This window comes from Eubalaena glacialis, chromosome 15 (assembly GCF_028564815.1).
Source record: "Eubalaena glacialis isolate mEubGla1 chromosome 15, mEubGla1.1.hap2.+ XY, whole genome shotgun sequence".
Lineage (NCBI taxonomy): Eukaryota > Metazoa > Chordata > Mammalia > Artiodactyla > Balaenidae > Eubalaena > Eubalaena glacialis.
The window spans coordinates 53778590-53805532 of record NC_083730.1 but is presented as its reverse complement, the minus strand read 5'-3'; the positions used below and the strand labels follow the sequence as shown (position 1 = coordinate 53805532).

Below are 26943 nucleotides of genomic sequence, written 5' to 3'. Positions count from 1 at the left end.
CATTCACAGTGTTGTACAACCACCACCTCTACCTAGTTCCAAAACATTTCCATCCTTCCAAAGCAAAATCCTGTACCCAGGGGCTTCCCTGTGTGGCGCAGTGGTTAAGAATCCGCCTGCCAATGCAGGGGACATGGGTTCGAGCCCTGGTCCGGGAAGATCCCACATGCCGCAGAGCAACTAAGCCCGTGCACCAGAACTACTGAGCCTGCGCTCTAGAGCCCGTGCTCCGCAACAAGAGAAGCCACCGCAATGAGAAGCCCGCGCACCGCAAAGAAGAGTAGCCCCTGCTCACTGCAACTAGAGAAAGCCAGCACACAGCAACAAGGACCCAACACAGTCAAAAAATAAATTAATTAAAAAAAAAGTCCTGTACCCATTAAGCAATGTCTCCCCATTCCCTCCTCCCCCAACGCTTGGCAACCACCAATCTGTGTTCTGTCTCTACTTATTTATTTATCATTTATGTGAAATCTCCAGATTTATTTATTCTGGAGGTTTCCTATAAATGAAATCACACAATATGTAGCCTTTGTGTCTGGCTTCTTTCACTTAGCATAATGGTTTGGAGGTTCATCCACACTGTGACATGTGTCAGTACTTCATTCCTTTTTATGGCTGAATGACATTCTCTTGTATGTGTATACAATGATTTGTTTACCCATTGATGGACATTTGGGCTATTTCCACCTTTTAGCTATTGTGAATAGTGCTGCTATGAATCTGAGTATATGTACTTGTTTGGGTCCCTGTTTTCAATTATTTTGAGTATATATCTAGGAGTAGAATTGCTGGGTCATATGGTAATTCTATGTTTAAATTTTAGAAGAACTATCAAACTGTTTTCCACAGTGGCTACACCATTTTACTATTTTATTTTATTTACACTATTTTATTTATATACACCATTTTAATTCCTGCCAGCAATGTATGAGTTCCAATTTCTCCACATCCTTGTCACCACTTGTTGTTTTCCTTTTTTAAAAATTGCTATCGCCATCCTAGTGTCATCACCTGTTTTTGTGAATAAAGTTTTATTGAGACATAGCCATGCCAATTCATTTACTTGTCTATGGCTGCTTTTGCTACAACGGCAGAGACTGTATGTCCCACAAACCTAAAATATTTACTACCTGGCCCTTTGAGAAAAAGTTTGCTGAACTCTATTTTAGAAGATTAGCCCTTTTTTTTCTTTGTCATTTTATTTCACAGCTCCCCAAAATAAGACCAAATAATACTGCTGTGACCTTGAGTGAGTTAACTTATTTTCAGTCTTAAATTTCCTTATCTATAAAAAGATATGATAGGACTCGTTGATTTCCAAGTTCTCTTCTGGAATTTTATAATAATCTGATAAACTATGGTACTTCCAAAATGGGTAATTAATTTGCAGTTTATGCTTTCTTATGTAGCCTGTAACTTGCTCAGCTATCTTTTGGCTTAAATTAATGCTTTCCTCTGTTATCTCTTTGATCTATTCATTATACAAACAGGGAACAGCAGCCAATGCCTAGCTCACAGTTCTTTCTCTGTACCAAGTTGCAATGATGTGGTAGGATTGTCTAGGAAGGTAGGAACAAACTATCAAGTGGAAATTCCTGGCTCCTCTAGTGAGGAGAAAAGGAATCCTGTCAAAACTGAATGGTGTCATTGATGGTTTCTTAAATACACAGCTGTGCCCAGTTTAAGACCAAGTCCTCTTTCTCCAGCTCCTCAACCTGACGAGGATGGGGCAGGAAGAAAACAAAGAGAAAGAGAGGGAGTGGGGGAGAGAGAATAGGTTATTTAATAACACTTCACTGAAGGAATGCTGAAGTTGAACACTTCACATTAATAACCTGTTCCCCGCGTGAGAAGGCTGGGAGAAGGAGCAAGTTACTTAAGTGGGCACCTCGATCTGAACACGTTCACCAAGAGTTGGGTGTGGACGGGCCACTAATTTTCAAAATGGAGAAACAGAAGGGAAGGGTCTGGCCCGTACTCACCAGGGAAATTCATTGCAGAACATGGATGAGACCCAGGTGTCCTGACTCCAATCCACGAAAAGGAGGAACGGGGGCAGCGTCTGCTCAGGAGAGAAAAGGAGATATTTTGACCCATTTGAGCGGTTGTAACTCGTCACGGTGAAAGGTACAGGGGGACATCCTGCTGGTTTGACCAGAATCAACGTTGCCTGCCACGATCAGGAGGGACCCACCTGTCCACAGGTAACTGTAAAACACACCTGGGCGCTCAGTCCCCGTGGGTCTCTAAGCTGGCCTGAGTGAAGCCGCACCATGACCCGAATGCCGTGTTGCGGGTTACTCGTCACCTGGCTGAAGCCCCTGGTGAACAAACTGCAAACACTCGGGAGACGGCTCAAGAGGCTCACGTCCCTCCCTCCACACACACGGGAGGAATCGGCAGGTGTCCTGGGCCAAGCGCGGGCGGTGCCCCAGCTGGCTTGGTCTCACCCAGCAGACCCACTTCCGTCACCCGCAGATTCCGCCTGTGTATCCCCTGCCGTCCCGCCAGTGCCCTTCAGAGTTGGGGTGAGGTGGCTAATACCTGATATGGGGCTGTTATTACTACTTTGGAACATCCTTAACCTCTTGTTCTGAAATTGCTCAGTGTCACCAGCAAAGCCCGCTGGGCTGGGGGAGGGGGAATAAGATGGAATCTAGGTGATAAGGTCTAACTTCTTCCTTTGTGCTTCCTCTAGTTTCGCTTGCTCACAGGGGGCCTCGTGCAGAGATGCTGCGCCCCGCACTGCGATCTGGAGTGTGAACAGCACAGCTGTGCCCTTCCCTTGAGAACCTGCCCCCTCCCCGCTGACAAGATCCCTGTAAAGCAGCCCGGCCCACGGCCTGGGGGAGACCTTGCGCTCTAGATCGCAATCCTGCAGCTCTCCATTCTTTGATCAAAGAATAAAGCTTTCCTTTGCTTCTGAACCCAACTTGGTCTGGTTCTATTGGTGCGAAAGACACCGGGCAGAAGGACCCCCGCTGGGACCCGACTTGAAAGGGTTGGTAACAAAAGTCCATTTTTTCCTGCTTTATTAAGGTATGATTGACAAATAAAAATTTTATACATTCAGGTTGTATAATATGATTATTCTTTTTCTTTTTTAGGTGTACAATGGGGCTTAATATATGTGTCCATCAAGAAATGATTACCACGATCAAGTTCATTAACACGTCCATCACCTCACATAGTTACCATTGTTCTTCAAAGTTTATTTTTAAAATCCAGGGTCACCTGTTTCCCATTCCATTCACCTTGAATCTCTTTCTGGTCCCACTCTGCTTCTTCCCCACACTTTGCAAAAGTACTGTTTCCTCTGGTGGAAGGTGCAGGTCCTATTCTTTGGCCAACTTCTACAAACCTCTCAAGATCCAAGTCGAATGCCACCTCCTCCAGGAAGCCCTCCCCATTCTTTCCTGTCTCACTTTTACCATAGCGAGGATTGTACTGGAACATGCTTCCCCTGTTACTTCTTCCTTCACAGCTAGTCTGTGAGTCTCTGGAGGACGAGCACTGGCTCTCCTACCTCTGCTTCCCTCCCTTTAGCTCTGAGCCAGCATGCAGCAGGCACTCCATGAATGAAAGGTTGAAGAAATGAATGAATGAAGTGTCTTCCTCCAAAGCTTAGCTCTGCCTGCTGCAGTTCCTCAGAAATCCCTTCCCTTGTAGTGGGGGAGCCTCTCCCTCTGAGAGCTCTGTCCCTGAGGCCCCCCTCACACACCGGATGCTCAGGGGTTCAGCACACCTCCCTGCTGAGGCTCTGGGAGGGGACTCTTCTCATGGGTACTTTTTGAAAGAGAGTATTGTCTCTGTTATACTGCTGGGCTGTGAGCCTATGCTGTCCTCATCTGGCTTTTCCGTCCTCCGTTAAATGGTCATCACCTGCTCAGTCTCTCAACTGGAAACGCTTGCGTGATTCTTTTCCTGAGTTTTCACCCCCACCAGTCACCAAATCCTTATGATGCCGCCTCAGTCATTTCTCTTCAATTGTCCCTCAATCGCCTGCTCTACAGGAGGCCACGGATGAATTGGGAGGGTCTCCTAACTGCTCCTCTGGCATAAACCTATCCCCCCACCGCAGCATCTGAACGTACTGCCTGAGGGAGTTTCTCCCAAACCAGTCCAACCACGTTGCTCTCCTCCTTAGTCGCCAGGACCCTGGCCCTGGGGACGGTCCAGGACCCGGAGCACTGCACGTCCCTTCCGTGCAGCCCCATGTCCTCCCCAGGCAGCCTGTACCACGTGCAGCCCTGGGCGCTCACCAAGTCCTGGAAGCTCTGGGTCTTCTGTGACTCTGGCCTTTGCATTTGTGGTGGTCTCTGTTTTGCCCTTCCTCGCACCCCTCCCTGGCTCAAAACTCGCTCTCTGTGTGGAGCGCCCCCCAGTCCTCCTGCAGCTGAGCCACCCCTCCTCCTTCCACTAGTGTCACCACTCGCCACTCTGCACGCCCCTGCAGTATGGCTCTGTCCCCGGTTACACGTAAACTCCCCGAAGGCAGCGTCCTGCGGGCTTCACTCACCTCAGGATCCCTAACAGCTCATACCATGATTGGCCTTTAACGTGAACATCTAAATCAGCTGGGTCCTTGGCCTTAGGCAGGCCTGACTGCTGTCAGAGGTTAAGGGAGCAAAGGGAGAAAAACAAACATATTGAATACCTGCCTTGTGCCAGCTAAGGGTCAGCCACGTATCTGCTAATTTTGCATGTGAAACACCACCATATCAAGCCCACCCCGACCTAACATTGGTGATGGAAGCTGAGAGGGGTGAGGGGAGAGTTGGATGATGGTAGCAGCTGGAAGGCAACGGAGGGCGGCAGCCAGTGATAAAGGGGCACCCAGGCAACACTTGGTAGAATTACTGCACTCCTGGTTCTGTCTGCTGTGCAGCAATCACCAAGCAGGAGCCCTGTCTCACTCTGGCAGGGCACATTAGTGTCCCCTTCCTGGCTGACCCCTTGTGAGAGCATCATGGTATAATGGAAGGGGCAGGGGCTTCAGAGCCACGGAGACCTGGGCTCAAATCCCAGCTCAGCTATTGCTAGTTGTGTGATCTCAAGCAAATTACTTAACCTCTCTGATCTTCAGACTCCTCTCCCAAAAAACAGAAATTAAAAAAAAATTATCACAGGATTATTTATTCCTAGAACAAATATTGTTTTGAGTCCTCATTTGTATCATCTCTGATCTAGTCAGTGGGAATACAGTAGTTTCCAATATAATACAGTGGGAATACAGTAGCTTCCAATATAATACATACTTAAATATTAGTTTCTTTCCCCTCTGCTATTTATTCCCCAGTCAGAAGCACAGAATCCTTAGAGAAATCCCCTCCATTCTTTCTTTCCTCCAGTGCACATTATTCCATCCTCCAAGTAAAGATCATCTGATGATAATAGTAACACCTAACACTTACGAGGTACTTTCTATGAGCTAGGCATTATTGAAAGTACTTACAGTTACTAACTTAATGCTCACAACACAGATTGGTTTTACAAGTAAGAAAAAAAAAGGCACAGAGAAGCTAAGGAATTTGTCACAGCTAGTGAATGATGGAGCTGGGATTTGAACCTGGGCACCCCAGTTCAAGTCCACAGCCTGAGCCAATACATTAGAGATTAGACGTTTCAGCCCCTCTGGATGATAGTGTCTTCAGAGCTGTCTTTCTTCCCCATCCCTTCTTTTTTCTCTTTTCCTCTCTCCTTTTCCTCTCAAATGAAGAAACCGAAGGTCACTTTGGACAGGGTTAGGTGACATGCTCAAAGTTACACAACTCCTTGCAGCATTTATCCTGACTCCCGTTCCTGTGCCCTTCCTATGACACCGTGCAACACTAGACGATCAGTATGAAGGCAAATGGCTGAAATTAATTACCATTTTGAGTAAATAACTTATATGACTTTATCCTCCCAGTTAAAACAATCATTTGCAGGTATCAAATCTGATGGTAAAAATATATATATATTTCCATTAGATAGCATTATGTTTCTTTTACTTTAATTAATACCGATCTGAAAAGCATGCTTTGTTTTTGCTAGCGTTGTTTGAATTTCTGCCCCCATAAATATTTGCACTGTTGTCTCAGTTTTAATTAGTTTCTGGTGTTTTCCTTGGACTGGTTTTACGATGGGATGGGAGTGGAGTATTTACAGTCTGACCTGCCATCTGTGAAGATTTGCATCCCCAAACCACTGTAGCCACAGCTCAGAGATGACATCGATGTACAGTCAAAACAAGCCACGGGTGTTCGTGAGCAAGGCAGTGAGTGCTGTGTCTCAGCTGCTAAGTGACCCTGAAGCACCCAGAGGCAGCCATCACATAGGGACACTACAAACAAGCCTCCCCCGAACCTTCCAGAACTTTGCCCTTGAACTGACACAAGGTCACCACAATCCAGAACCTAATTCCAGGAAGAATTTGTTCTTGGGTCAAGGGGGTACTGAACCCAGAGGAGATAAGAGACTGAATAGATGCCATTGAGAAACTGGGGCATAAGTCTACAGAGGCTGGTGTAGGTGATACATGAGACACTGTAGGAAGAACACTATTTGCAGATAGAAGAATTTCCCAGCTTATCTGTGTGAGTCGATGAACTCCTCTGAGTTTCGATTTCCTCATTTGTAAAATGGGGGTAATAATACTCATCTTGCTGATCACCTAGGGATCATATGAGGAAATTAGGTAAGTGAGATCAATCTGAAAACTGTAAAGTGCTCTAGAAATATGATGAATTGTATTATTGCTGTTCTGTAATGTATATGCAAAGGAAGTGGAGTTTCACTGGAAGAACATATATAACAGTGATTTCCACTTAAATGCACCAGAAAGAATGATGCAATTCATTATGAGACTTCTACTGCATTTTTAAACCCAGGGGAAGCTTTGCAAGCGTAAGATAACAAAAACACAGCAAGGTAGTGATAGATGGGGACTTGGCATCTGCACAGGCCCTGAGTGTTCCAGACACACGGAGGAGGGTGAGGCAGGTGAAATGTACAGCCTGGGAAGGGCTGGCTCCCCCATGTGCCCAAGGGGGACCTGGGACAGTCACTGGGCCGCTGCCCCAGCTTACCTGCCAAGGCAAATGTCAGAGACTGCTACAGGCTGAACTGTGTCCCCTACCTGCATGTGTTGAAGCCCTAATACCAAAGGTGACAGCATTTGGAAATAAGGCCTTTAGGAGGTAAATAAGGTTAAATAAGGGCATAAGGGTGGGGCCCTAATCCAATAGGATTGGTCGCCTTGTATAAAGAAGAGATCTCTCTTTCTCTTTCTCTCTCTCTCTCCCCTCTCCCTCAGAGGAAAGGCTACATGAGGACAAAGTAGCCACCAGCAAGCCAGGAAGAGAGGTCTCACCAGAAACCAAACCCTGCTGGCACCTTGATCTTCAACTTTGCAGCCTCTAGAACTGTGAGAAAATAAATTTCTCTTGTTTAAGCCACCCAGTCTGTAATATTTTGTTAGGCAGCCCTAGGAGGCTAAGACAGTGACAATATCTTTATTTTCGTTTTACAACTAAAAAGAAAATCAAGTTTTCTTTGAGATATATTAATCTCTGCCACTTCTACCTATATACCCAATGAAAATGAAGAAAAAAATCCAATGGAAAAGTCTTACTGGGTACCATTTTGTCTTAAGATAACATACTGGAGAAAAAGTGTAATTTCAAGGGAAATTCTATCCATCAATTCTTATCAGAATCCACCTGCTCTTTTAAGAGTTCACTAAATCATCGGATGTCAGGGTTGCAAAGATCTTAAGTGTTACTGTCTAGTCATCCACCAAAGTTTCGATTTCAGTCCTCTAGTGGAGAGGCTAAAAACTCACATGTTGGATTTTGACCACCTGAGACCATATCCTGGCTCTTGGATTTCTTGGCTGTGGAAATCTAAGAAACTTAAAACATCTCCAAATCCCAGTTTCCTCATCTATAAAATGGGAATAATAATAATAACAATAACACATCTACCTCGGGCTTCTTGTAAAGAGGAAATGAAATAACCTACCCCCGTGTAGTGTCTGGAAGCTAGTAAGTGCCCAGTTGATGTTAACTATTACTATCTATCTTAGAAAAGTTAGATATAAAATATGAAATACTCTGCAATCAAGTTAAAGCCAGACCTCCCATTTGGGAGGCTCTATACCCACTCAGTAGCCAGCTATTGATCTGTAAAGTCAGTTACGTATTTATCAGTTAGAGTGAGGGGTATTAGAGGTATGAGGGGTATTAAAGGTATTAGAGAATGACAATAAAATCCATTTAAGGAAATCCAATTCAGTAAATCCTTAAGACAAGTGGAGCCATTGTGCACATGGCACAGAAAGGTATTATTTCTGCAAATACCGCCCCTTCAAACACTTTGCTCCTATGGTGTTTGAAGGGGATGTCAACACGGGGCAGGCCCCTCCCCAGATTGGGGTATGGGTGACCCTGGGGGATGCAGGGGACACCAAAGGCCACAGGAAACAGATATGGCCCAGCTTCCTGGCGCCCCGATTGAATGAAGCAGGATGCAAACATTTGCATGATTTTTTTAAAGACAAAATATGGTACTTCCAAGAACTTTCTGGCATGCCTTATTCCGTTTCCAGCCGTGCCTCCAGTTGGGCAGGGGCTGTGAACTCTGCTCTGCCAGTGGGCTCTGGGGTAAAAGAAGAGCCCAGACTAGGAGGCTGCTCCCCCGCAGGCCACTGCTTCCCTGGATTATCCCAGCAGCCTCCTCCTTTCCAGCACCGTGATCTTCGCAAGCCCAGCGGGCACAGCCCATCCTCCCGGAGGAAATACCTTCAACATCTCCCTCTGGCCTATGGGGTGAAGTCCACGTTTCTTTAACTTGGTACAAGACCCCTCACAGCCTGACTCCCGACAGCCTTGCAAGCCTGTGATATTCGCTCGCACCTGCGACCCCTGTGCTCCCCCCTGCCTTCCCGGTGCCCCCTCCCCCAACAGCTCTGCGATCTCATTCCAAGGCCCCTCCTGTGCGATGCTTTCTCTACTCTCCCCTCCTCCCCGCCGCCACGGTGCTCGGAACGCGGAGCACATGCTAAATACTGGCTATTTAACCACCAGTGTTAACTGGCTCTTAAATTAGTATTTGACTGGCTGTCTGTACTGCTGACTACAGTTTTGTTCTCCTTCGCTTTTCTAATTTGCAGAGAAATTTTCTTCACGAAGTCGAACTGCTCTTTTGAAATGAAATCTCAGCAGATTTTCTTATTTCCAGACAAAATTAAAACAGGAAGTGAGAATCCAAAGTGTGCTCTACTGTGACAAAAGTCACATTACGAAACCAAAGTGTCCTCATCTCCAGTCTCCCCAGGGGCAGAATACGTTCCAGGGCTCCCAGCTGAGACTCCCATGAAATTCACTTCAAGAGGTTCTCGGAGGCCCTTATTTCACTCCAAGGCCTGGGCAAAACGTCGCAGGGTTTAGAATGCCAAAGAAAGCCCCTCTAGACTCGCAGTCAGATCGTGGGAAGACAGGGGCTGCAGAGAGCCAGGCTGGGGGCCAGCTGAAGCTTAGAAGACACAAAAGTGTTTCTTTCATTAAAAAAAAAATCTTTTGTGGAGGAAGCCCTGTGTCCCCAAGCAAGTTCTGACTTCACTAAAACAGCTGAGCTAAGCTTTGCCAGCCTCTTCCAGAAAGAGGGGGAAGCCTGTCTTCTCTCCACACCAGGGCACAGTGAATTGACAATGAATTCTGTTCGTCTCTTAAATAAATAACAAACCAGACTCTATTCACGTTTACCCCAATTTCTCAGTAGAAAACCAAAACTGATGTCCTGACATCACCGGTTCCCAAATGCTGCTGCTTCTGGTTTTGTCTGATCTTGTTCATTTATCTTGTCGTTTTGTTTTTCCCACAGCTGGCAGTGAACAATGACCAATAAATTAATGAGCAGAGAAAAAGAAATCGACAACCGTTCTGGGAACACAGGAGTGTGCCAAAGTCAACAGGGAAAGCTGTGAGACCGAGCCCTTTTCACCCATTCTTATAAATATGCAAATACTTTATCCTGTCCTGAACTCTACAGCAGCTCATTCATTTTTGTTGTTGTTGTTTTTGTTTTGTCATTTATCCATTCATCTAACAGTTACTGAGCTGTTACGGTATTGAAAGTCATCCATTAACACAACTTTAGTGGCTCTTAAAGGTTACTGTTTCACAGTCACCCCGATCACTTGCTAAAATACAGATTGCTGGCCCAGGACCCCTGAGTTTCCAATTGTGTAGCAATGGGGTGGAACCCTGGAATTTGCATTTCTCAAAAATTCCCGGGTGGTGCCGAGGTTACTCGCCCCAGGAGCACACTGTGAAAAGCACTGCATGAATATATCCACCACCAAATCCCTAGAATGCCCAGAAGGTAGAAGATGCTCAATAAATATTCATTAAGCTGAACTGAAGCCGCTTTGAGAAAATCCTGGATTCTGAGATAACAGATTGGTTTGTATAAATATTTACACGTTTTCCCAGCTGAGACAGAGACACAAGTGAACAAGAACAACCATATAAAGCAGGGTGCTCTCATTTATAGATCAAATGTTAGGTTGAGGACAGAGTATACTGCAGCTGACTTACTGGTGAACTGACCTAGGTGTGGACACCTTGGGGATTATTAAGTAAAACAGGAAAATCATTTTATCATCTTGACCACGTGCCCCTGCAGTTGCCTCCTTCTTTTCCTCCTTCCCTCTTCCTCTCTTTCCCCCTTCACGGCCCTCCACCCCTTCTCCTCCATCTCTACAAGGCTATCAGTTAATATTTGTACACATACTTTGAGTTCTTGGAAGAGAGAAACTGTATTTTTGCCAAATGAAATAAATAATTTCTCTCTGTTCTTTAAGAAGGTAGACAGGGCAACATTATTATCCAAAAAAAAAAAAAAAGTTTTCTTTATAAAGTCCTGTTTATCAAACTTTAGGGTAAACAAAAAGTCGGTTTTTTTTTTAATGACCTCGAAGGCCATAATCTAAGGTGATTTGTGGCATGGGTTTCCCAGTTGGCTATTTTAAATAATACTCTTAAATTTATAACGGTGGCATGTTTTCTATAAATAGCATCGTATCAAATGACCTCTTGTGTTCTTGGGTCCTCTCACTATTGTCAAGTTATTTTATTGCTATTCACCAAGTAGCAAACTTGGAGAATCATAAATTATATGGGCTTATAATTTAGTTTCTGTCCCCTCTTGGTTATCTTGCAAAGAGAGAAAAGTAAGTTCATAATTCTTACAACTTAAAAAATATGGATATAGTGGGAAGCAACCGCATAGCACAGGGAGATCAGCTCAGTGCTTTGTGACCACCTAGAGGGGTGGGATAGGGAGGGTGGGAGGGAGACACAAGAGGGAGGAGATATGGGGATGTATGTATATGTACAGCTGATTCACTTTGTTATACAGCAGAAACTAACACACCATTGTAAAGCAATTATACTCCAATAAAGATGTTAAAAAAAAAACCAAAACATGGATAAGCCATTCTGATCATGGTATTTGTCAGTCTCTCTATGTGATTCTAATCCTTTTTATTTTATCGATTTCAAGGCTGCTTTATAAGGCATATCAGTCGAGATTTTAAATTGCAAGCAACAGAAACTGACTTTGGCCAGTTTAAGCAGAAAAAATATCTCCCAGAATTCTTGCAAGACTTGAAACACTGGGCTCAGTGCTACTCAGACAAGAGCTGCAGATCTAGCCACAGAAGAAGCCATGTGAGGAAGCTGCGGCTATCACTGCAAAGCTAGGGGTGCTGCCCCCCAAAGCCTGAGCAACTCAAGGCGACTGCTGCCATTCTGCAGAGCCATGACGCTGCCCCAGGAACTCAGACCTGCAGGAAATGAATCACTTGGCTTGAGGGCATGCAGCCTTAACTTTACAAGCAATAACCAAGTTGCTCTAGTGGTTGTACCAATTTACACTCTGACCAGTTTTTTTTCCCGTAGTGCCATGTAGTCCTCAACATTTGTAACTGTCAGCCTACTCTATTTTTTTTCCAATCTGACAAATGTAAAATGTTATCTCACTGTGATTTTAATGTGCATTTCTATGATTACTGGTGAAGTTGAGCATCTTTGCATACATCTCTTTGTCATTCTGAGTTTCTCTTTTTAGAATTGCCTGTTCATGTCATTTGCCCATTTTCTACTGGCTGTTTTATGTTTCTTAATTGATTTGTAGGAATTCTTTATCTATTTTGAATACTAATCCTTTGTTAATTATAGTCATTACAAGGTGCTTCTCTCAGTCTGTGGCTTATTATTTCACTTTTTTATAATGTCTTTTGATGGGCAAAAATTTTTTTTAATGTTGTCAAATATGTGACAGATTTGGAATAAACACAAAAGATTATTGTGTGTTCTCAGTGGAAAATCATGCATTGTTTAGAGCACATCCTTCTGTGTTACTGGATTTTAGCTGTTCATTGTTTTGAGCTATTTTACAACTTTTAAGTTGCAGATACTGCTAGCAATGCAAAATAATTGTTGTTTCTTGACGTGAAAATAAATTCTGGCTGGTGGTGGTTCAGTTGCCTTCTTCTGCCCAAACCCCTTACTCCCCCTCCCACAACCTGCCTGCAGGAAAAGCCAGCTTCACATCCATTTGTAAATTTATTTCAACATTCCTTCATTCCATATAAACATGTGGTTCTCTGCTTTCTCCTTTTAACAGTTGTAACGCCTGCCTGGTTCCCTCATTAATAATGAAGTAAATAAAATCTTTAATACACGTTCATTTTATATCTGTATGAGAGTCATGATTTTACCTTTTCTGAAAATTTCCTTTAACAAATGTATCGATCTTTTCCTTTACAGTCTGTGTTTTTGTGTCTTAAGAAATTATTCTGACCCTCAGGATTATAAACATATCTCATACCTATTCTTCTAGGCCTATTGAAGTTTTACTTTAATATTTAACTTATCTGCAATAGATTTTTGCTTAGATGGTGTGAGATGGTGATGTAATTTAATTTTTTTCCCCGTGGAGAGCCAGTTTTCTCAGCACCATTTACTAAACTGCCCACTTTTCCACCACTAATTGATAATTCTATCTCTGTTGTGTATCAAGACTCCGTTACGCATAAGTCTATTTCAGGGGTCCCCATTCTGTTCCAGTGGTTGGCACCACTGCCGTAATTCCTATAGCCTTAAAAGAAATCCTAACATTTGGTAGGACAAATCTGCCATGTTCTTTGTATTTAAAATTTCTATGGCTGTTATTGGCCCTTTACTTATCTGTATCAATTTTAGGATCAACTATGGGATTTTGCCTAAATTCTACTGGATTCACAAATTACTTTAGGGAGAATTGACTTCTTTAGGATTTGATGTCTTCCCATCCACAAACATGGGAGAGATATCTCCATTTGTTTAGATTTCTTCAAATATTTTTTTCATAGAGTTTTATAATTCTGTCCACACAAGTCTTAACACATCATTTGTTAGTTTAATTCTAGGTTCTTTTGTGGTTTTGTTGCTGTTGTAAATGGTATTTTTCAGATGCTTATTACTGGTGTATTTACAATTGATTTTTAATCTATTGACGTCATGTTCAGCAACCCACATATGTTCTTAAAGTTAGAATTTTAATGTGTAATCCTTCAGCCAATTCTTAGTCTTTCTTGGACCCAAGGGACCTATTTTTGTTTATAAACTTTCTTGTGGAAGATATTTCAACTCAATACTGTGCAGAGTATCAGACACAAAGCAGACACATTCAATAAACATTTGTTAAATAAGTAATGGCCAAAAGAAGGCATCTTTATTTGAAGAATTGTGCATTTCTCTTATGATCTGCAAATTCGATATTCAGCTGTGTAATCCTAAGAATATGACATATACATCCCCTTCCTTCCTATTTTATATAGGTACAATCTAGTTAAAATAAATACCAAGAGCAGCCCTAAAAGAAGGGAGGGAGGAATGGAATATCACAAACTGATATCCAGGGGGAGGTGAGGAGAGGGCACTGTTGCTTGGCAATCGACTTCATTCCCAGCAGTTGCCAACCCAGTTCTGTAAGGGTCTCCTGTCTCTCCCTCCTCTCCATCGTCCGCTCCTCTTCTCACCTGATAGAGTCAAGGAAAAGATCACCAGGAAGAGTGGGAGTGAGGAGTGAGAGGTTTACTGAGCAAATCTCACATTTGGGACAAAGCTATGATCTGGTTTCTAAAACACACATTACAGATTGAGATTTAGTTTCCCCTCTTGGAGAAGCCATGCTGGCATTAAACTGGGGTTGTGATATGCTTGTTCTGCCATTATAGACTTGAGATCTGAAAGGATCCCCAGAGAACACTGGCCATATTTTTTAAATAAATTGTCCCCTGATCAGAAACTCATAACAGAATTTGGAATCAGATGGGGGCTTCAGGGTAGGAATGGTGGGTTCTGCTTTGATATTTGAAATGATTGTGGGATATCCACCTATTTATATCTGAGAAGTATGGAACTGAAGGCAGCTGAACTGTCTGAAGCAAAGGCATACATTTACAGGTCATCAGTGGGATGTAAGTGCAGGCTGAAGCCCAGATGGTAGATGAATCACCCTTGAGGGTTTGTAGTTTGAGAAGAGAAGAGGCCGGACATGGAGGTCTGGAGAACACCACCTCTTAGAGGAAGGGAAGAGATGCCAGCCAAGGATGCCAACAAGGAGCAGCTGGAGAGGTAGGAGGTGAAGGAAAGAGGTGAGGACAGGAACCATGCAATGTTTTGAGGAGGAAGTGGGAGAGGGGCAAGTGCCAAAAAGGGGTCAAGGAAGATCGCAGAGAGTGGACTTAGCACAAGTTGGCCACAGGTGACCATAGTGGGTCAATGAGTTCTGTGCTCATGCCCCTCATGCCTGGAGTGATGAGGCCCTGGTCTGGCTAGTTTGGTCAAGTCACTTAACTTCTATGGGTCTCTGGTGGCTCACCTATAAACTGGGCCTGATAACAACTTCCTTCAGGACTGTTCTAAGGATCACTAAAAAGATTCTCAGTGTCTTGGTGATGCTCTGCCCTTCACTCCTTCTGTTTTCATCCTCCCTCACCCAACTCTCACCCTTGGAGCTCATCTGACAATCTCCTGCCTCTCACGTCATCTGAGTCTCTCTCTGCCAATTCCTTTGTGCTTAAATTTACTGTGAAAACCTTATTCTGATGCAAGCATGCATGATAGGAGAGCACTGCACTGCTTCCCCCATCTTGTACTCACCAAACCTCCTGCAAAAGCACAATCCCACCCACCCCAAACCTCATGTCATCCCTTCTGACCTGTCTTGTATTCTCTGGAAGCTGAGGGAACAAATGAGGTAAAAGTCTCCTTTGAGACAAACTGTCCTGTGAGTGGTTCTAAGTGGAGATGTTAAGTGACCCTTTGGTTTTCTCCACCAAAAGGATGCATGGTTGCTAGGAAACCAACAGCAGGTGTTAACCACACCTCACATGAAAATGCTCCCAATCTAAAGCACTGTAATTATATTCAGAAGAATTTTTAGCTGCTGTTTCATTATCATCTCTCAAAAATTTAGTTTAACAAATACTTATTGAACTTGTGCATGCAAGTGTAACAGAGAAGAACAAACCTGAGTCCATATTGGATCTATTCCTTTAGCTCTAACTTTTGTGCTCTGTTACCTGTGCTTAGTCATGCTGGATCTACACCTCTTGTAAAAGAATGCTGCCCATAGCCTGAAATATACAGGATAGCCCATTCTCAAGGTTCTGACCTTTAAATATATAACACTTTTCCATTCATATAGAGATAAAACGTTGCAGAACAGAGAATAACATTCATCTTGTCAGAGGTTTATAGGGACATTGTGACCAGACCTATGTGGAGAGATGCAAGAGCAAAGGATTCAGGCATCAAGAAGTTGGCAAAAGCCAGTCACACCCCCTCCCCTTTGAGTACAAAAGAAGCCTGAATTCTAACTCGGGTAAGATGGTTCTTTGGGACACTAGTCCACCATCTTCTCGGGCTGCTGGCTTTCCCAGCTCATCTCTTGATTTATTGCCCTGTCATGCAGCGAGCAGTATCAGCTTGGACTCCATAGCACAAGGAACTTGCAAAGCACAAATCTGGTCATGTCATTGCTTAACTCAAAAGCCTTCGGTGCCCCCCCGGGACACAAAAGGAAGTCGAAACTGCTTAATCTGACCTACAAAGCCAGCCTTGTCTTATAATCCTCCCCACTCCAGCCTCACCTGGCCACTGCTCATTCTTTCCACTCTATCGCTTGGGTCTTCCTGAAATCCTACTTTGCTTTTGCCTGCAGAATGACTTGCCATTCTTCAAAACCTCACTTAAAAGATACTATTAAGTCCGGACAGAAAGAATTGCTTGTTCATTGATGATTTCAGGTGTGCATGCCTTCACTCAGCAAAGATTTTGTCTGCTATGGACTGAGCACATCTTGTTTGCCGTCTTTCTTTAGAGGGCACGGTTTGTAATTGCTCTATGCCTGCCTCTATCATAAGGATTTCCCATTGATGACAAAACTATAGCAACCGGTAATTCTTTCTTTTTTCTTTTTTTATAAATCTATTTATTTATTTATTTATTTATTTTTGGCTCCATTGGGTCCTCGTTGCTGCACGAGGGCTTTCTTTTAGTTGCAGTGAGCGGGGGCTACTCTTCATTGCAGTGCACGGGCTTCTCATTGCGGTGGCTTCTCTTGTTGTGGAGCCCAGGCTCTAGGCACACAGGCTTCAGTAGTTGTGGCACGTGGGCTCAGTAGTTGTGGCTCATGGGCTCTAGAGCACAGGCTCAGTAGTTGTGGCGCACGGGCTTAGGTGCTCTGCAGCATGTGGGATCTTCCCAAACCAGGGCTTGAACCCGTGTCCCCTGCATTGACAGGTGGATTCTTAACCACTGCGTCACCAGGGAAGCCCCTGCAACTGGTAATTCTTTGATTTCACAAATTATGGTCCTGACTTATAGAGTCGAGAATTTTAAAATTTAAAAAGCACCTAGTAATTATCCCAGAGTGGTTTTTTAAAAATTATATACACTCTGTTACCCAATCATGCTTAGCACAGCCATGGGAGACGTCCTCTTATATTCAGACTTTGTTCAAGTTTTATTAAATTTAGGTCTTCCCAGAAAGTTTCTACTCAAGAGAATAAGTGTTGTTTGAAGCTCCATGGAATCAAAAAGCTGATTCCTAAGGAAATACACGGCTTCTCCACATGATCCATAAACAATTCGCCAGGTATCAGCCATCAGCCCTGAATTATGAAGATAGCCAACTTTTGTTTTTCTTTTGACACATGCTTAAAATTCTCTCTAAATCTCTGTGCATAAACAAGCCCCAGTCTATGCGGCCCCTGCGTTTTCCCTGCTGCCACTGCGACAAAATATCTGAGATGCAGTGCATCTTTGAAAACTCTCCACTTTTCTTCCCTTATGTATGTTCCCTTGAGCTGGGGTGCATTTCCCAGCATGAACCTAAATTATAACCAGCTGTATTGCCAAAGTCTAGTGAGAAAAGCAGAAACCAATTTGAGTATTTTGCAGGGAATTTAATACTGAGAATTTAATATATAAGTGATGAAAGAGTAGAGAAGCCAAACAGATTAGCGACAGCTGGAACCTACGGAGGCTGGGAGTGCAAAGGGAGCTGAGGGTGTTGATGAAGCCCAGAATTCGGAATCGCCTGGCAGAAGCCAGTACCAAAAAGGAGGAAAAGCTATAACCAAAGACACCGCCCAAGGTACAGAGAGAGGGGGAAAAGTACCATGGCTTCTACCCTTCTCCCCCAGTCTTCCAGGAGCTTCCATTGACCAAATGGAAACTACATCAAGCCAGAGGGCAAGGAATCTGAGAAGTGTTTTCCCTGAAATAGCAGATAGGAGCAGGGGAGAGGCAGGGAAGTGGTCTGACAGCAAACAGGAACACAATCCATGCCTTTGTGCCCCAGAGATGAAGCTCTGTCACACAAAGTGTTGCCCACTTCTAACCCAGGCGTGTTCACAGACCGCCTCATAATCCCACAGGCACCAAGCCCTAGCTATGTAGGTACTGACGAAGATGCCCTGCTCTTCTCCATGAGGGCTGGCCAACTTTTAGGAAACACCAATCTAATTTTCGTTTTGTTTTTCTAATTAAGTTTTTTTTTAAATTGGAGTATAGTTGATTTACAATGTTGTGTTAGTTTCTGCTGTACAGCAAAGTGAATCAGTTATACATTACATATATCCACTCTTTTTTAGATTCTTTTCCCATATAGGCCATTACAGAGTATTGAATAGAGTTCCCTATACAGTAGTTCCTTATTAATTATCTATTTTATATATAGTAGTGTGTATATGTCAATCCCACTCTCCCAATTTATCCCTCCCCCCCCTTACCCCCTGATAACCATAAGTTTGTTTTCTACATCTGTAACTCTATTTTTGTTTTGTAGATAAGTTCATTTGTAGCCTTTTTTAAGATTCCACATATAAGCAATATCATATGATATTTGTCTTTCTGTGTCTGACTTACTTCACTCGGTATGACAATCTCCAGGTCCATCCATATTGCTGCAAATGGCATTATTTTTATTGTTTAAAAAATACTTTTCTAAGGTAGAAATCAATACCTCTGCATTATGATCATGTCCCATGTGTATGTTTCAATAGGTTTTCAGAGGTTTATCTCCAATTAATAAACGTCTTTCCACCACTTAATATTCAAATATCTGCTCATAAAAATGCATCTTAGTCCTATTTTTGTCACATTTATTCCCTAGAGATTTTTATTGGTTTTGTTCTATGTTTAGCAAGAACTTTCAAGTAGCACATTGAGAGTTTTAGGCAAATTTAAATAATCTCCTTTAAATTAGAAGGAAACTCAATGCACTGCAGTAGTCCTTTGCTAGGCTGAGCCCCAGTCATCTGAAAGTCATTTGCCCAAAACATTTAGCAGGTACTCCCGGGAAATTCTGTGCATGCTGAGAAGATAAGAACCATGCAGTACAATAGGAATCTGCTAAAAAGCCCCTAGAATAAGGGAAAGCAGCGTAGAAAAATCAGATTTCTGTTCATAACTAAACAGGACTATTAAAACCACATTAACTTTGGAAACTATAATCTTCAGAAGCTCTTGCCTACATTTAAATCACAATATAAACCTCTTTACTATTTTACATCCATCTTCTTATTATAAAAATAATAAATGTTCATTATAGAATATTTGGAAAATAAGGAAAAGTATAATAATTAAAATTTTTGAAAAACTCATAGCTTCGACATCCAAAGATAACCTCTATTTAAACACTTTGATGCCTATTTTGTGCTGGTGTGTGTGTGTGTGTAAAACAACCTTGGGGGTGTACCACGCATACAGTTGTATACCCTGATTTTTATCATTTACCATTTTATTTTGAGGATTTCCCCACACTATAATTTTCCCCATCTAAAAATCATTTTAATTGGCTCATAATATTCTATTGTATAGCTGCACTATAATTTATTAAATTATTTCCATTTTGTTAGACATTTAGGAACCACGTTGCTACTTATACCTTGACAAGCCAATATGAAAAGACTGGTTTTCCCACCTATAAAAAGGAAGCAACATCATCCTGAAAGAAGCTGTCATTTCCTCTTCTCTGCCCCTAATTATCTCTTAGCTGTCTTTGGTTTCACACTAACTGCATTTGAAGGCTTCTCCTTTTGTTATACTGACGAGTAGGAGTGAGAAAAAAGACCACCACCTAGAGGAACTTGACCAAAGGCGTGGATAATTATTAAATTATTTTATGGATATATTTTATGGACTCTTTTAAAGGAATTATTAATTATTAAATGGATAATTATTAAAGTGACCACTTGGAAGAAGCCTTGTTCTTGTTCTTTATAAATAGAAGGTCACTGCTGACATATTTAAGAGCACATATACATATTTATTTATATATATTTTAGAATATATCTAAATGTATGTATGTGTGTGTGTGTGTATATATATATATATATATATATATATATATATATATACATTTAGATGCTTAGAAACCGCTGTTAAGTGAGTGATGAATTACGAATGCCGGAGAAGGATATGGTTGAGGGTCTGATTTATTTGGGGGTGCCCATTGGGTTTTCTTGTTCCTTTTGTATTTTTTGGCAGAAATCAATGATTTGGAGTGGGATTGGTCCAGAGAAGTCTTTACAGCACTAAAAACTGTATTTTTTTATTAAGCACATTTATACTTTTGCTATATTATCCTATACCATATATATTTATATGTAGATAGAAAAACAATAATTATGACAGAACATTCTAAGATTGGTGTGAGGATTAAATGAGATGATGCATAAAGGATTCAGCTCAATGACTGGCTAACTGAAAATACGCCGCAGGTGTCATATGCTATTTGTATCAGCATCCTTATTTTCCTTTGAATGGGGCTTTACAGCTTACAAAGAATTTTCATACACATTTGCTCTTTTAGTTGCCACAGCACCTCAGAGAGGTAGGCAAGGATGAGGATCTTTCTTGTCTCAAAGTCCTTCTACTCTGCAGCTCACGATGGTGACTGGCTCGTTTGCTGACGGCCATGTAAATGGCCAGGCTGGACTGAATTATTACAGACTATGACTTTGGCAAAAGCAGATAGAATGAGTGGACAAGCTTGGCAAATCTCTCTCTATTCTAGCAGAGACATAGGCTCCAGACTCTGTACTAATAAACCATTTGATTTTAGGCAAGTTCCTTAAATCACCCTCAGTGTTTGGCCAAAATCAATAATAATGATAATAATAATACCACTCCACTCTCGAATCTAGGGCTAATGTTACAAGCACAAAAGAAGATAAAGCCGTCAAAATTACATCTTTTTAGGAGTGGAACTTTAAAAAGTATTCTTACAAGACTTTTCTAAACAATGTTGCACTTACTAATTGAATACAACAATCTAAGCATTCCTTTGGAGTGTCTGGCATGAGCATTTAACATCCCCTTCCTTCTGCTGGATCTGCTTGCAGCCCAGGTATACAGGAAGCCTTCAAACTGTTCCTAACACAGATCTATACTCTTTTTAAACACTCATCTAGAAGCAAGAAGTTGGAGGGGAGTTACATCTGGGGGGGAAAAAATCCAAGGGGATAGCCATAATTCAGTGAGAGGCTGGCTGAAAAGTTGAATCCCAAGTCAAGTTCACTGCTCCCCAAATAAACTGAAGAGCCCCAGGGGCCTCAGAGTCAATGGTTTGGCACTTATGAGTGCTCCAGGTCAAGCTTAGTGTTTACATGGTTCATCAATTTGTTTTCAAAGAGCTGCCCCAAAGTCAGCAGGGTTAATCAGTTCTAACCATTGGGCAATCAAATAGTCAGCAAAGGCATCCCACGAGGGTACGAGGGAAGAAGGCAGGACAGACCATGTGATTGTCCCAATCATTTAAGAACCAGTCATGACAGAACCAATCATGCTGATCTCCCATTGCCGGATTACCACTCAACCATTACCTGACTCAACATGTGTTCCCCTTATTTTCAAAATACTTTTATAGTCACAACTGAAAAGCAATCTCTTTGGCTTCATTTAGTGCTAGGATGGGAATTGTAACTCGAGTACATCAGTGGAAGGACATACCTTTTCCAAATTAGCAGGATAGGCAAAGAACAAAACAGGAGGGCCGCTTAAAGCACAGACTCAGATTCCCAGCCTGGTGGAGAGCTTTTCAGGGAATACAAAGAGAGGCAGAAATAGAAATGATATTTGGATGCTGTTAAACTGTATTAGAGAAGATGTGGATGTCAATTGCCTGTTACAGATCACCAAACTAGCACAGAGAAAACACGGAGCAGCAGCGAGACTTGCATGCTCCAAACAGCTGCTTCAAGTCTCCCTCTGCTAAAAACAGAGCATCTGATAAATTCTTGACTTGTCTTGGCATTTTTGTCTCAGAATATAGAGGAAGCAAGGAAGTTAGCTGAATCAGAAGGAATGTGCAGGGATGCGGAAGGGTGGAGTCCTGGAGAATTAAGCAAGTGTTTCACCTTAACCCTTGTTGCCTTTGAAACACAAAAAGATATCCCAAAGTTTATCCAAAAGCTGCATACAATGAATGATGTCTGTAATTTGCTTCAAAATTATCTAATGGCATAGGATGTGGGTGGAGGGTGGTAGGTAAGGGTATAGAAAGAAACAGGATTGTCTATGAGCTGATAATTGTTGAAACCAGGTGATAGATTCATGGGGGTTCATTTTGCTATTCTCTCTATTTGTGTATGTTTGACAATTCCCATAATAATAAGTAAAACAAAACAAAACAAAATAATATATGACTCATTCCAAAGCAAAAATAAACCCTCTAAAAGGAAGAATAACTTAAAGGTAGGACGAGCTTTCAGAAAAGAAACAGTCTATTGGCAGACGCACAAACAATCCCATTCAGGGAGGAAGTGTGTGCTTTTGGAGTGCTGGGTGGCGAGACAGCATCGAAAACCATGTGACTCAACCAGGAGCCATTTGGAAATTGGTGGAGGCATTTTTGCTTGTTGTAATACCTGAGGGCAATGCTGGTTCTCAGTGGTGGAAGGCCAGGCATGCTGAAAGTCCTTTAATCCAAGGACCATAGAATTGTTCCCCCAATACCAGTTGCGCCTCCACTGAATTGATGAAACCAAAGGAACTCTTCTATTAACCTGACCTTAAGAGCACATGGCCCATGGATGGGAAGAATAAATAGTAAAGGATGAATAACAAAGACCCACATGGAATTGTAAGAAAAGTTCCAAGAAAGCCAAAGATTGGATTATTAGACACTTGCCAAGATTCAAAAGTCAACACCATAATGAGGTACAGTAACAATATAACTTTTGCAGGTTTCAGAAAGAGGACAGAATTTCCTATAATCTAGAAAGGGTAGCACAAATGTGGTTAAAAGAGAGCTGGAGAGCAAAATGGTAAGAGGGTAAATCGTGAGGAAGCACCACCAGGAACTTATGCCCAGACACCAGGGAGGCTGCACCAAGACCATTCACCCGGGAAGACTCAACCCTCGCCTTAGGCTCTGGGAGGCATCCTGTCCCCACTCAGGAAAATCTAATAAACCACAGGCCGATGGCTCCATTGGTGGGTGAGCAAGACTGACCACTGGAAATAAAGTTCTTGGTCTGGCCTCTCACACTATGGATCAGGTCTTAACTTCAGGGAGCTTCTAGTCTGGTTTGGGGAAACAAGATACGTTGAAACAACAATTCTGAATGTCAAAAAAACACCATAGGGCTTCCCTGGTGGCGCAGTGGTTAAGAATCCACCTGCCAATGCAGGGGACACGGGTTCGAGCCCTGGTCCGGGAAGATCCCACATGCCGCGGAGCAACTCAGCCCGTGCGCCACAACTACTGAGCCCGCGAGCCACAACTATTGAAGCCCGGGCGCCTAGAGCCTGTGCTCCACAACAAGAGAAGCCACCACAATGAGAAGCCCGCACACTGCAACGAAGACACAACGCAGCCAAAAATAAATAAATTAATTTAAAAAAAGAAAAAAGATTGTACCATCCTTGTAAAATGAATTAGTATGTGAAATAACTTTAAAAACAAAACAAAACAAAAAAGCACCATAAGATTAAGTCCTAAATGAGTTGCATAGATGGTTAACAGCATAAGCCAAGGAAAGGAATAGCTGTGGCTCAAGTCAGCAAGGGGTGGAACAAAAAGGGATGTAACCCTGATCTTAAAAGAGGGGCAGGTTTTGAATAACCATAAAAAAGAGAGAGAGTGCATTTGTGGAAAGCACAGAATTGGGGGACAGGGAAGAAAATGAACAAAGTCCTCATCCTCTGACCACGTCTTGACTTAGGACGTAGAAACCCTACCAACTTTCCTAGCAGGTGTGTGCTTGGACTCTGGCCTTCTTGTCTTGCTCAGCCCCTGGATATTTCTGGGCTCTGGATTTCCGTGGTACACCTGCCTCTGACTCATCGCTGCTCAGGCCTTTGGGTTTTCCTGTCCTCTGGCCTCAGATCTCTCCGATCTCTTCTGGCCAATTGCCTCAGTGCCTCGGCCTGATACAAGGGAGTGTCACTGGTCACCCTTGGACAAACGGCTCAGACACATTACCAAGGAAGGGAAGGAGCACAGCATTTTACCTGGAGAGGGAACTGACATCATGGTCTTTGGGAGCTTTCATGTAATCAAATCCCAGGGAAAAATCTGTCCAAAAATGTTCTCTTTTCCTCTCTAGGCTTTGATACACACCCTTTTATTTATTCATTTTTTATTTTCTAAAAATTGGCACCAAATCTGATAGAGAAATTGTGTTAATTCATCATGAATGATAGACTGGAATGTTTTGGAATAATATTTACTAAAATGGTGGTAACTGAATCAGTAGCAGTGTGGTATCTGGAATCAGCTTAAAAAAAGCATTGATCCCGGGTTTTCCAGATCAAGATGGCAGAGTAGGAAGACCTGAGCTCACCTCCTCCCACGGACACACAAAACCTACAACTACATAGAGAACAAATATCCCTGAGAACGACCTGAAGACTAGCAGAAACAACTTTCTACAACTAAGGATAGAAAGAAAAGACCACGGTGAGACAGGTAGGAGGGGTAGAGACGCAGTCTAGTCAGAACCCACACCCCCCGTGCAGCCACCCACAAAGCAGGAGGGATAGCACAGCTGCGGAAGCCCCCCTGCAGTAGGGGACCTGCACTGTGAAGCCGAGCCCCCATAAGGCCTGGCTTTGAAAGTCAGAGGGCTTATGTCCGGGGGAGCTGGAGGCCTGTGGGAAACTGAGACGCTGATCTTGAAGAGCTTGGGCACAAACTCACTGGCTCAGAGGCCCAGCGCAGAGGCAGCAGCTTGTAAAGTTCCCAGGTGATTCACTGACTAATTTTAGGGTATGTGCTGGAGGGGCAGCGATCTGGTGGAACTGTCTCTGGGACTGAAATGCTGTTGGGTGCCATTTAAAAAATTTTCCTTCCACCTAGCTGGCCTGGTGCCGGTGGGTTCTATGTCTGTTGTTATTCATCAAACCAGCTAACACCATGTGTCCTGCCCTGGTGTTCCCCTGAGGACCAGCCCTACCCAACCTGCCCACCCCAGCCAGCCCCTCCAAAGTGGCTCCTGCCCTCCCCCACCCGGCAGGCCACCCTGGCCAGCACCAGTGCCCATTCCAGGGGGTGGCTCCCGCTCCAGGAGGGGCCAGCCCTGCACACCAGCATGCCTGCAACAGTCACGGCCAGGCACTGCAACACTGGGGGCCAGGACCGCATATCAGCACACCTGTAGCAGTTGTGACAGGACCTCTCAGCCAGCATGGCTAAGAACCAACCCTGCCCACCAATGCACCTGCAGCAATCACAGCCCAACCACAACAGGAGGGCATACACTGCCCACACAGCTCACTGGAGCATGTGGCTCTGATGACGGGGTGGGGAATGTGCCACAAGGTCCCACAGAACACCGTCTATGTAAGACCACTCTTTCAAGACCTGGAGATGTAGCTGATATACTTAATACATAGAAACAAACACAAAGGGACTTCCCTGGTGGTCCGGGGGCTAAGGCTCCATGCTCCCAATGCAGGGGGCCCAGGTTCAAGGGTTCGATTCCTGGTCAGGGGACTAGATCCTACACACTGCAACTAAGAGTTCGCATACCGCAACTAAAGATCTCGCATGCCACAACAAAGATCCTGCATGCCACAACCAAGATCCCACATGCTACAACTAAGACCAGCACAGCCAAATAAATGAATAAATATTAAAAGAAAAAAAATAGAAACAAACACAAAGAGTTAGGTGAAATGAGGAGACAAAGGAACACCTTCCAAATGAAAGAACAGGCCAAAACTTCAGAAAAATAACTAAATGAAACAGAGACAAGCAATTTACCAGAGAAAAAGTTCAAAGAAATAGTTATAAAGATGGTCACCAAAGTCGGGAGAAGAATGGATCAACTCTGTGAGAACTTCAACAAAGAGATAGAAAATAGAAAAAAGAACCAGTCAGAACTGAAGAATACAATAACTGACATGAAAAACACACTAGAGAGAATCAACAGCAGAGTAGAGGATGCAGAAGATATCAGGAAGACAGGGAACTGGAAATCATCAAATTGGAACAGCAAACAGAAAGAGAACTTTTTTAAATGAGGATAGTTTAAGGGGCCTCTGGGACAACATCAAGTGTACTAACACTCATATTATAGGGTCCCAGAAGGAGGAGAGAGAGAAAGGGACAGAAAACCTATTAAATAAATAATGGCTGAAAACTTCCCTAACCTGGTGAAGAAAACAGACACCCAAGTTCAGGAATCACAGAAAACCCCAAGCACGAGGAACCCAAAGAGAACCACACCCAGACACATTATAATTAAAAAGTCAAAAGTTAAAGATAAAGAGACAATCTGAAAAGCAGCAGGAGAAAAACAACTAGTTACATACAAGGGAACCCCCATAGACTACCAGCTGATTTTTTCAGCAGAAACTTTACAGGCCAGAAAGGACTGGCACCATTTATTAAAAGTCCTGAAAAGAAAATACTCACAACTAATAAAACTCTACCTGACAAGGTTATAATTCAGAATTGAAGGAGAGATGGTTCCCCAGCCAAGCAAAAGCTAAAGGAGCTCATCACCACTAAACTGGCCTTACAAGAAATGTTAAAAGAACTTTAGACAGAAAAGAAAAGGCCATAACTGGAAACAAAAAAATTATGAAAGAAAAAATCTTACTGGTAAAGGCAAACATATAGTAAAGGTGGTATGAATGTTAAAAGACAAAAGTAGTAAAATCATCTATATTTAAAATGATTAGCTAAGCGACACACAAAGTAAAAAAGTGTAAAATACAATGTCAAAAACATAAAATGTGGGAGGGGGAGTAAAAATGTAGTTTTTTTAGAATGTGCTCAAAATTAAGCGACCATCAACTTAAAACAGACTGCTATATACATAAGTTATTTTACATGAACCTCATGGTAATCACAAACCAAAAGTCTATAACAGAGACACAAAAAAAT

General features: G+C 42.9%; 1 long non-coding RNA gene across 3 annotated transcripts in view; it reads right to left on the bottom strand.

The window, feature by feature from the left end:
- Positions 1-1977: 1977 nt before the first annotated feature.
- The window catches only part of LOC133075257 (uncharacterized), a 55534-nt gene continuing 30568 nt past the window's right edge, over positions 1978-26943 (bottom strand). For all 3 annotated transcript variants that reach the window (XR_009697337.1, XR_009697339.1, XR_009697338.1), the window contains exon 3: positions 1978-2065. This is a non-coding gene — a long non-coding RNA (uncharacterized LOC133075257). The remainder of the gene's footprint in view (positions 2066-26943) is intronic.